This window comes from Rhipicephalus microplus, chromosome 9 (assembly GCF_043290135.1).
Source record: "Rhipicephalus microplus isolate Deutch F79 chromosome 9, USDA_Rmic, whole genome shotgun sequence".
NCBI classification, from domain to species: domain Eukaryota; kingdom Metazoa; phylum Arthropoda; class Arachnida; order Ixodida; family Ixodidae; genus Rhipicephalus; species Rhipicephalus microplus.
Window position 1 is genome coordinate 29751201 of NC_134708.1, and position 10229 is coordinate 29761429.

The window sequence follows — 10229 nt, forward strand, 5'->3', positions numbered from 1 at the left end:
AAGAAAAAAAAAAGTACGGGTGTGTTGCGCACCAATGCACAAAGAATCCCCTAGGTTGAGCTGTTCTTTCTAAAAGACTTGCAAAAAGCAATAGGCGTTGACGAAGAGGGAACATGAAACACACCAGGGCCGCACCAAACGCGCAAAACAGTCACAGTGAAAACAAGAAGAGCGAGCTTTCAGAGCTATTTCTCAACACTCTTTCGTGAACTCCTACAAGTACACTAGCCGGGTACCCACTATGCTAAAAATAATCATAATTTTTGTTAGGCCAGCGTTCACTATGCTATCCTTCATCATTCTTTGGAGAAGTGTGGAATCCGCTACACACCTCTAGTTGGGAGTCCTGTGCAGTTTTTTTTTTGCAATGGCTGACGACGATGATGACTTATGTCTGGAGTGGGTATGCGCCGGAGTTGATGGTGTTACGTTTGGCCCGGCGATTCGTGTGGGCAAACGCCACTGCGCATAAGCTGGTCTACTGAGGAGGCTCTCATCCCCTTCGGCGCCCAGTCTGCCAGACGCTGTCAAAGATTTTGGCAATTACCCAGACCATGCGGCAAGCAAAGGCGAGTTCCTGACTTTCAAATGTGGACCCTTTTGTCGTCCCTTCGAGCAGCAGCAGTGCCTGATGACCTCGGCGACTCATCTGGCGAGGGGAAAGCTGTTGTGACCGGCACCAGAGCTGACGGGGGAGCAGCGCTCTTTTAATCCTCAATCAAGTAGCCGACCGGCCGCCTGCCTATGCCCGCCCGGCATTGTCCCTGCTAGCCGGAGGATGAGACCTCGTGTCGCCACGACGCCGTAAACCGTTCGAGTGAGGAAAACAAACACAGCATCTTCCTTGGAAGAGACCATGGTGGCGCCGCAAATTGCCCCGCTAATTGAGCAAACAAATCGGCGGACCCTTTGATGTATGCTGTCAGGAGCTTGGGACATCTCGACTAGCGGCACACACACGATGAGGAAGAGCGTCACTGGCGCCACCTTGCAGTGCAGTGTTCACGACTCAATATTGGACGTTCACGTGGACCGTGCACGCTCGTCCCCCTCACCTGTTGTGTGTGTGTGATTTGTGTTCCACTCAAAGAGGAGGAGCCCAACAGGGCTTAAAACGAGGCCACAGAGTGCTGGACGTCGCTCTGAACCATGGAACGGTTCAACCACCACGCTCATCGTTTGTGAGACCACTAACCTTTCTTTGCTGTAAATAAGTGTAAATAGTGTCATAAACCTGTTTGTTTTTCGTATCCTCTTCTTGTCAGCGTTTGTTTCCTCCACCCGGTTACACCACGCTACCACAAGAAACCGGGTGGACCCCCATTCGCAAGAACTGGTGGCAGCGGTGGGATGCCATCAGCAACATCCTCCTTCCGACCCTTAACAATGGGTGATCAAGAACTCGTTTTGTAATGAGTTGGAGCATTGGATGACCTAGTCGTTACGCATTTTGCATTGTGTGATGCATGGTTGTTCCTTTGATGTTCTAAAACGCTTAATTACTCACATTCACGCGATTCCTTTCCTGAAATCAAGCCTGCCTAAGGCCAGTTTAGAAATGAGTTCCAAGCAACAGCGTGACTCCGTGGTCGAAGTCTGGGCTGGCACGAAGCGGGACCGGGTTCGAATCCCACCGTGTCATTGATTTAGAGTTTTTTTCTTACTTCTATCGATACTGGTTACGGACACCGGCGGTGGTGGTGTCTCATAACAACGCTGTAAAAAGCTGGTGCAGGGCTTTTCTTGATGGGAGAACGTACGCGTGCGTGCCTGTAAACACACACACACACACACACACACACACACACACACACACACACACACACGCACACACACACACGCACACACACACACACACACACACACACACGCACACACACACACACACACACACACACACACACACACACACACACACACACACACACACACACGCACACACACACACACACACACACACACACACACACACACACACACACACACACACACACACACACACGCACACACACACACGCACACACACACACACACACACACACACACACACGCACACACACACACGCACACACACACACACACACACACACACACACACACACAGATGCACGCACGCATGCAAGCGCAAAGTAGAATTCACCTTTGCTCTAAGCCTGTTGCTGTAAGACCTTGAGTGCAGAGAGGGAGATACAGAAATTGTATGTATGAAAAGGCAGCGCCAGAAAAATACAGAGAGAATGCATGCAATGAATAAATACGCTGTGTGATAAATAACGAAAAACTGAGCACTGAGAAAAGGCCAGTGAACGAATTCCATATAATTCGGACGCACCAGCCAGAACCTCCTTGAACGGGCATGCAAGAACGAGGCGGAATGCAACATTCTTTGTTGGCGTGCACGAAAAGAAAAGGTTAGCAAGAAACGTAAGTGACAGAAGAAGTCATTTGAAATGCGGCAGTGGAGTGAATGCAATGAAAAGTTCCGGGAGGCACTCTATGAAGTGTGCCGACTTGAGTTCAGTGCGCCTGAAGAAGTGGTGCAGGCAAAACTAAAGAAATAGCGGTGTCTGGGGTGTACGAGAGCAGTTACATTTGAGAAAGCACGGACTATAGAAAAAATTAATATGTTCGTAAAAATTTTATAGCTCATCTTTTGGAATTTGATGTATTGTGAATAATGCTACAAGAATAGTTGTTTACTACTGTAGTGGAGCATACGCACCAACGCGTATGCGCCTTCGGAAGACAACAAAAAGCCCGTGCTCTGCTTGCGCGAGAGTTTGTGCCGCCTCTGCCAGACTTGCCGTACGCCCACTTTCCGTTGCGACCTCGCTGCGACTTCTCGGCTCGAATAAACGTCATCACATTTGGTGGAGGGTGCTGAGATCCCCAAGAAGACCTGGAGCTCCGCTCTCGCAAGTTGCCTGAAAGACTACCGCGAAACATGACTGACACAGTCGCCAACCAGCCCGTCCCAGCCCAGCCAGCACCATCGGCTGCCCCGTCGACCTGCCCCGGTGCTACCCGTCAGCGGGACCCACCAATCTTCAGCGGCAGTGGTGAGCAAGACGTCGAAGACTGGCTCTCCTTGTACGAACGCGTGAGTGCCAGCAACAAATGGGACAACGACTCCAAGCTTGCCTATGTCATCTTTTACTTGGCTGACGTCGCCAAGCTATGGTTCACCAACCGCGAAACCGCCATCGCCAGCTGGTCCACCTTCAAGACCCTCGTGACCGAAGCGTTCGGCCGACCAGAGGTCCGCAAGCTCCGCGCTGACCAGCGTCTGCGCCACCGAGCCCAGCAACCTGGTGAGACCTTTACTAGCTATATTGAGGATGTGCTCGACCTCTGCAGGCGTGTTAACTCATCCATGCCTGAAGAAGAGAAAATTCGACATATTCTCAAAGGCATCGAGGATGGCGCATTCCAGATGTTGCTGGCGAAGAGCCCGACCACGGTGGCGGTCCTCGTAAGCCTGTGCCAGAGCTTCGATGAATTGCGTCGTCAGCGTTCCATCGCCCGACAGAGTGTTCCATCACCAGATTCTATCTCGGCCGTCGCACTCGCCAATGGCAACGTTCACCAAGGAACTCTGTCGAACCAGATTAAAGACTTCATCAGGGAGGAAGTCGCCCGACAGCTTTCCCTGCTGCCGCATAGTGACGCGCCCACGACAAGCCTCCCTTCGAATATGCAGCAGGCCATACGCACTGAAATTTGCAATGCACTCCCTACAGTTCCGGCCTCTTACCCGTGCACTTCGGTGCCATCTGATCTCTCAACTGCTGGCTACGCACCAACTGCGCCGCCTTCACCTCTCAGCTACGCAGCTGTGGTCGCGCGGCCCCCACCGCATCCAGTCGCCTTATCGGCTCCAACTCCTCCGGCAGCGCCACCGGTTTACAGGCCCTCACCTCGCTTTTTCCGTCAATCTAATGAGTGGCGCACCCATGACAACCGTCCTATCTGCTTCGCGTGTGGCATCGCTGGCCACATTGCACGCTACTGCCGCCGCCGTCCCACACCTGCGTACGCCTCCTTTGGAACTCCTACCTATGCGTCGCAGCAGGCCACCTCGTCTGCATACGAACAGAGGCACTCTGACTCGGATCGTCGCCCATCAACTTCTCGTTTCCCATCTCCTCGTCGCCGATCACCATCTCCTATGCGTCGTAGACCACCTCCTGAGGAGGGAAACTAATCAGTGCAGTTCCAGAGGCAAGAACTGCAACTTCTGCGCAATTATCAAGGCCTCCATTTTCGCCGCGAAATGTTGTTGATGTCAATGTTGAGGGAGTCGCCACACAAGCGTTAATTGATACTGGGGCCGCCGTTTCTGTGATGAATGCAAAATTTTGTCGCAAACTGAAGAAAGTGACCACATCTCTCTGTGGCATCGTGCTGTCCACGGCTAGCGCGCAACGCATTCAGCCCTCGTCTGTGTGTACGGCGCGCGTCGTCATCCAAGACGTTTTGTACATCGTCCAATTTTTCGTACTACCATCTTGCTCTCATGACCTCATCCTGGGTTGGGATTTCTTATCAGGTCATGAAGCTATCATCGATTGTTGCCGTGCGGAAGTGTCCCTAGTGCCAAATTGTGAGTTTCCATCGCCCGACCATTCACCACTGCTCTGCAAACTCATCGCTGACGACGACATCACCTTGCCTCCGGAAGCTTCAGTCCCTATTAGCCTTTCATGTGTGGCGCAACCTGACGCCACGGTGGTATTTACGCCATCCCCTGTTTTTACTGAACGCAAGGGCATCGTGCTCCCATTTGCCGTTCTTACGATTGCGTCTGGTTTAACCGTAATGCTGGTTACCAACCACTGCAACTACCCCATTGGCTTGCTTCGTGGTGAAACGTTAGGATATGTGCAACCTGTCGACCATATCAATGATATTATTCTTCCCGACGAAACGCCATGTCAGATTGCCGCAATCACTCAGGCGTCTGAGCCATCAAGCTCACCAGCCTTCGACGATGCTATTGACGCAGACCTTCCCCCCTCGCATCGCAGCCAACTTGTTGCTCTCCTTAACAAGTTTCGCTCTTCTTTCGACTTTCAGAAACCTGCTTTGGGCCGCACCACGACTGTCACTCATACTATTGACACCGGCTCACATTCGCCTCTGCGACAGCGTCCTTACCGCGTTTCTGCCGAAGAGCGCCGCGTCATTACGGAGCAAGTAGATGACATGCTTAAACGTGGAGTCATACAGCCTTCTCAAAGCGCTTGGTCGTCACCCGTGGTTCTGGTAAAGAAAAAAGATGGCACCGTTCGATTTTGCGTGGACTATCGCCGCTTAAACAAGATTACAAAGAAAGACGTCTACCCGCTACCACGAATAGACGATGCTCTTGACTGTTTACAAGGCGCCGAGTACTTCACATCCTTGGATCTGCGTTCTGGGTATTGGCAGGTGCCAATGGCTGAATGTGATCGCCCTAAAACAGCCTTTGTAACGCCAGATGGCCTGTATGAGTTCAAAGTCATGCCATTTGGGCTCTGCAACGCGCCTGCGACGTTTGAACGCATGATAGATACCATATTGCGGGCCCACAAGTGGAAAACTTGCTTGTGTTACCTAGATGACATCGTAGTCTTTTCAGCTGATTTCCCGACACATCTTCGTCGTCTCCACGAGGTTCTGGCGTGTCTAGCTTCTGCAGGCCTACAACTTAACACCAAGAAGTGCCACTTCGCAGCCCGCAAACTAACTATCTTGGGACATGTCATCACAAGAGACGGTGTTCTTCCGGACCCCGATAAGCTTCGAGCTGTCGCTGACTTCCCCATGCCCACATCACTGAAAGCCCTAAGAAGTTTCATTGGTCTTTGCTCTTACTTTCGTCGCTTCGTGCGCAACTTCGCGTCCATCATTGCACCTCTGACTAGTCTGCTTTCCAACAGCAAAGGTATATCTGCATGGTCACCTGCATGTGACGACGCATTTCACCAGCTGCGCCGCCTGCTGACCTCGCCACCTATTCTTCGCCACTACGACCCCACTGCTGCCACAGAAGTTCACACTGATGCAAGCGGCGTTGGTCTTGGCGCAGTTTTGGCACAACGGAAAGGTACCCAAACCGAATACGTAGTCGCTTATGCAAGTCGCGCTCTTAAGAAGGCTGAATTGAATTACTCCGTGACAGAGAAGGAGTGTTTGGCCATAATCTGGGCGCTTACGAAGTTTCGCCCGTACCTTTACGGCCGTCCTTTCGATGTGGTCACAGACCACCACGCTCTATGTTGGCTGTCCACCTTGAAAGACCCGTCCGGACGTCTGGGCCGTTGGGCACTTCGATTGCAGGAATACGACATCCGTGTCGTATATCGTTCCGGTCGCAAGCATGCGGACGCCGATGCACTTTCCCGATCGCCATTAACACCAGATGTGGCTTCTCTGTCACCCCCTTTTACCACCTTGTCACCACTCGACAGCACTGACATGCTTTCGGAGCAGCGTAAAGACCCATACCTTGCCTTGTTAGTCGACTACCTTACCGATCCATCTTCTGTCCCTTCCACGAGAGCGGTACGCCGGCAAGCAGCCCACTTTTCCTTACGTGACAACATTCTGTACCGCCGCAACTACACGCCTGGTGGTCGGAAGTGGCTCCTTGCTGTCCCAACTCATATGCGCTCTGACATCTGCATGAATTTCCATGCAGATCCCCAAAGTGCTCACGCAGGTGTCCTGAAAACCTACGAACGGCTGCGCCAACGCTATTACTGGCGAGGAATGTATCGTTTTGTGCAGAAATACATTCAGTCTTGCACCACTTGCCAACAGAACAAAACACCTCCGCGGCACCTTACCGGCATGTTACAGCCGCTGCCGTGCCCGGCTCGCCCATTCGACCGCGTGGGTATAGACCTCTATGGCCCACTCCCATATAGTAGCTCTGGAAACCGGTGGATTATTGTCGGAGTCGATCATCTGACACGCTACGCTGAGACTGCAGCTCTACCGGCAGCGACCGCCCACGAAGTTGCACTCTTCATTCTCCGCAGCTTCATTCTACGCCATGGTGCTCCGCGGGAATTACTCAGTGATAGGGGTCGAGTGTTCCTGTCGGAGGTCATCCAAGCTATCCTCGCTGAATGCAACATTATCCACCGGAAATCTACCGCATACCATCCACAGACAAATGGTCTTACTGAGCGGTTCAACCGCACACTTGGCGACATGCTGAGGATGTACACCTCCTCCGACCACACCAACTGGGACGCTGTATTGCCCTTTGTTACCTTCGCTTATAACACCGCGACGCAAGCGACTACCGGTTTTTCTCCGTTCTTTCTATTGTACGGCCGCGAACCTTCCCACCCCCTCGACACTATACTACCGTACCGCCCTGATGCATCTGAGTGCTCCCCGCTTTCGGAAGTCGCCAGATACGCTGAAGACTGCCGTCAGTTGGCTCGGTCTCTGACAAGTGAGGCTCAAGGTCTACAAAAGACTCGACACGACGACGCTCACCGCATAGCTCCTACATTTCGTGCTGGCTCCCTTGTGTGGCTTTGGGTGCCCCCGCACGTTCCTGGCCTATCTTCCAAACTTCTGGCCCGGTACCATGGTCCGTACCGTATCATTGACGCGACCTCCCCGGTGAATTACATCATCGAGCCGTTAACACAATCACCAGATTTGCGCCGTCGAGGACGCGAGACCGTACACGTCGACCGTCTCAAGCCCTACTACGACCCCATCATTGTGCCTACTCCCTGAGTCGCCAGGATGGCTACCCTTCATCCCGGGGGTATTGTAGTGGAGCATACGCACCAACGCGTATGCGCCTTCGGAAGACAACAAAAAGCCCGTGCTCTGCTTGCGCGAGAGTTTGTGCCGCCTCTGCCAGACTTGCCGTACGCCCACTTTCCGTTGCGACCTCGCTGCGACTTCTCGGCTCGAATAAACGTCATCACACTACGAATACGTTTTGTTTTTCACTTTCCGTAAAGGAAAGCATACTTGAAAGCGGATCAGTTGGTGGTGTATTTTTTCTCTCCTATTTTAGCTTTCACTCTCTTTCACGCCCTTTATACATTTCTCAGTCGCGTTCTTTCTATTTCTTATCTTTCTCTCTCTATTTTCTTCACAATAGCTTCAAACCGATCGTGATGCCTCTTAGCACGTACAAGTTGCTTCGCCGCAGAAGCACAAATTAAAAGGCAAAGCACGCTTCACAGGCAAAAGTTCAAGAACTACGGTTAAATCAGGGACGTCGGTGTAATGAAGTTGTCTCACTTCACGCGCTTGCAATAGCGATGACAGAAGCATGGTTTGAGAAAAAAACTTAAGATGACTCATAAAATGCTGAAACATCTTATCGGCGTTGTAGGCGTCCCACAGCGTAGGCACTCCAATCCATCTGCATAGTCAATCCCGCCTCGTGGATACCAGCCATAAATCAAGGAACAATCAAGCGAGCAAGCGAGTGAGAGAGCGAGCAAGCAAGTAAGCAAGCAAGGAAGCAAGAAAGCAAGAAAATGTGTAGGGACTGTGGTGCATTTGAAGGGCGAGCATGAATCGTTTGGTAAGAAGCAAAAATAACAGGGTAGCGTCTCGTAAAAGTGATCAATCCACTGCTTCACTTTAGTTTACAAAATAATTTTATTAGGCCAAACAAGACCACGTAATGTACGGAATATATGTGACTTTTCTATGGGGCACGAAGTAAATAATTTTTTAGTCAAAAAAAAAAAAACCAGGTACTGTACGAAATATATCATATGTGACTTTTTTATGGGCACCTCTGACACGGTAATTATGAATTTTAGGTGCGAAGCAGCTTTTTCACTAGCCTGCGTAAAGCTGTCCCTCCGTCCGCAACGCTCCCCTCGCCACAGGTGTTGGAACACCTGGACGTGAGACAAGGAGGATGTGTCAGAAGTAAGTGTCATGGAGAATGCAGGGCCAGCGTTCAGGTAAATGTTAAGGCCCTTTCCACGCGGTACTCGCTCAGCCACAACGTACGTGCTAGGACACGTGCCGCACCCAAATGTAGGGCGAAAGAGCGTCACTTTTCCGCTCATTTGCCCCTCGCTTGGGTGCGGTAGGTGCCCCGGCGCGTCGAGTGGCTAAGGCTGCAGCCGAGTGGCTAAGGCACTCGGCTGCTGGAATCGAATGCTGGCCATGGCGGCTGCGTCCTCGATGGAGGCGAAAATGCCTGAGGCTCATGTGCGTAGATTTAGGTGCACGTTGAAGAACCACAGATGGTCCAAATTTCCGGCGACCTCCACTACGGCGTAAGAGAATGACCCCTCTTACGTCTCCTGCCACGCGATAGCGTTTAACAAAAGGTGTGCCCAGTGTTCTGTTTTGGCCCCACACCACGAGTCGGTACTTAGATGGACCATTTTTTTTCTTTCACATCTCAACAGAAAGTTTAGTAGCGGTGCGTGATAGAAAACACGCGCAACCTACAGTGACTCTAGACCGGCCATCAAAGCCTTCGAACGCGACGCCGTCTCTGACGAGGTGGTATGCATCCTCCGCAGCGCGAACCCGAGTACCTTGAAGCACCACACTCCCGACTGGTTTTCCACCCATCTCTGTCGGGTGCCCCGTACTACCTCGAGGATCTCCCATGACACGGCGCGCACGCTTACCGATCGCGCCACCACACGGTAACCCAATGTCGTTGACCAATCGGGATGCACCCATTACGTACCACATCAGAAGACACATTTACCTTGAAGGCCGCATTTTACCCCCCCCCCCTTCTCATCCGAAACCTTTCAGATTGCAGGCTCTAACCCAACGTTTATTACAAACTCACACGCAGCCACTTTGACAAGCTCCACGTGTTTTATCCCGATGACCGCCAGCCCCCCCCCCCCCCCCTTCCACTTATCATTCAAAACTTGTAGATCGCAGGCTATAACCCTACGCTTATTAAACTCACACGTACCAAGACCTTGCCAAGCTTCACGTTTCTTATCCCGATTGACACGTGCCCCTCGTATGAACACACAGCGACACGCGCACTTAGTTCTGAGAGTGTAGAAACGCTCATCCTAACTCTATGCACGTCAATAAAGTGGGAGAGGTCCCTCAAAAGCTTAGTTCTCACCCATGAGCAATGGGCCGTCTAGCAGGCCCACGAAGCGGCCGCCAGGTGTTCCCTGTCGGTCCATACGTGGCAGACGCCCGCTACACGCCAAGCGGGTCCTGCAGGACAAAATGAAAAATTTCCATTTCATTTCATTCTA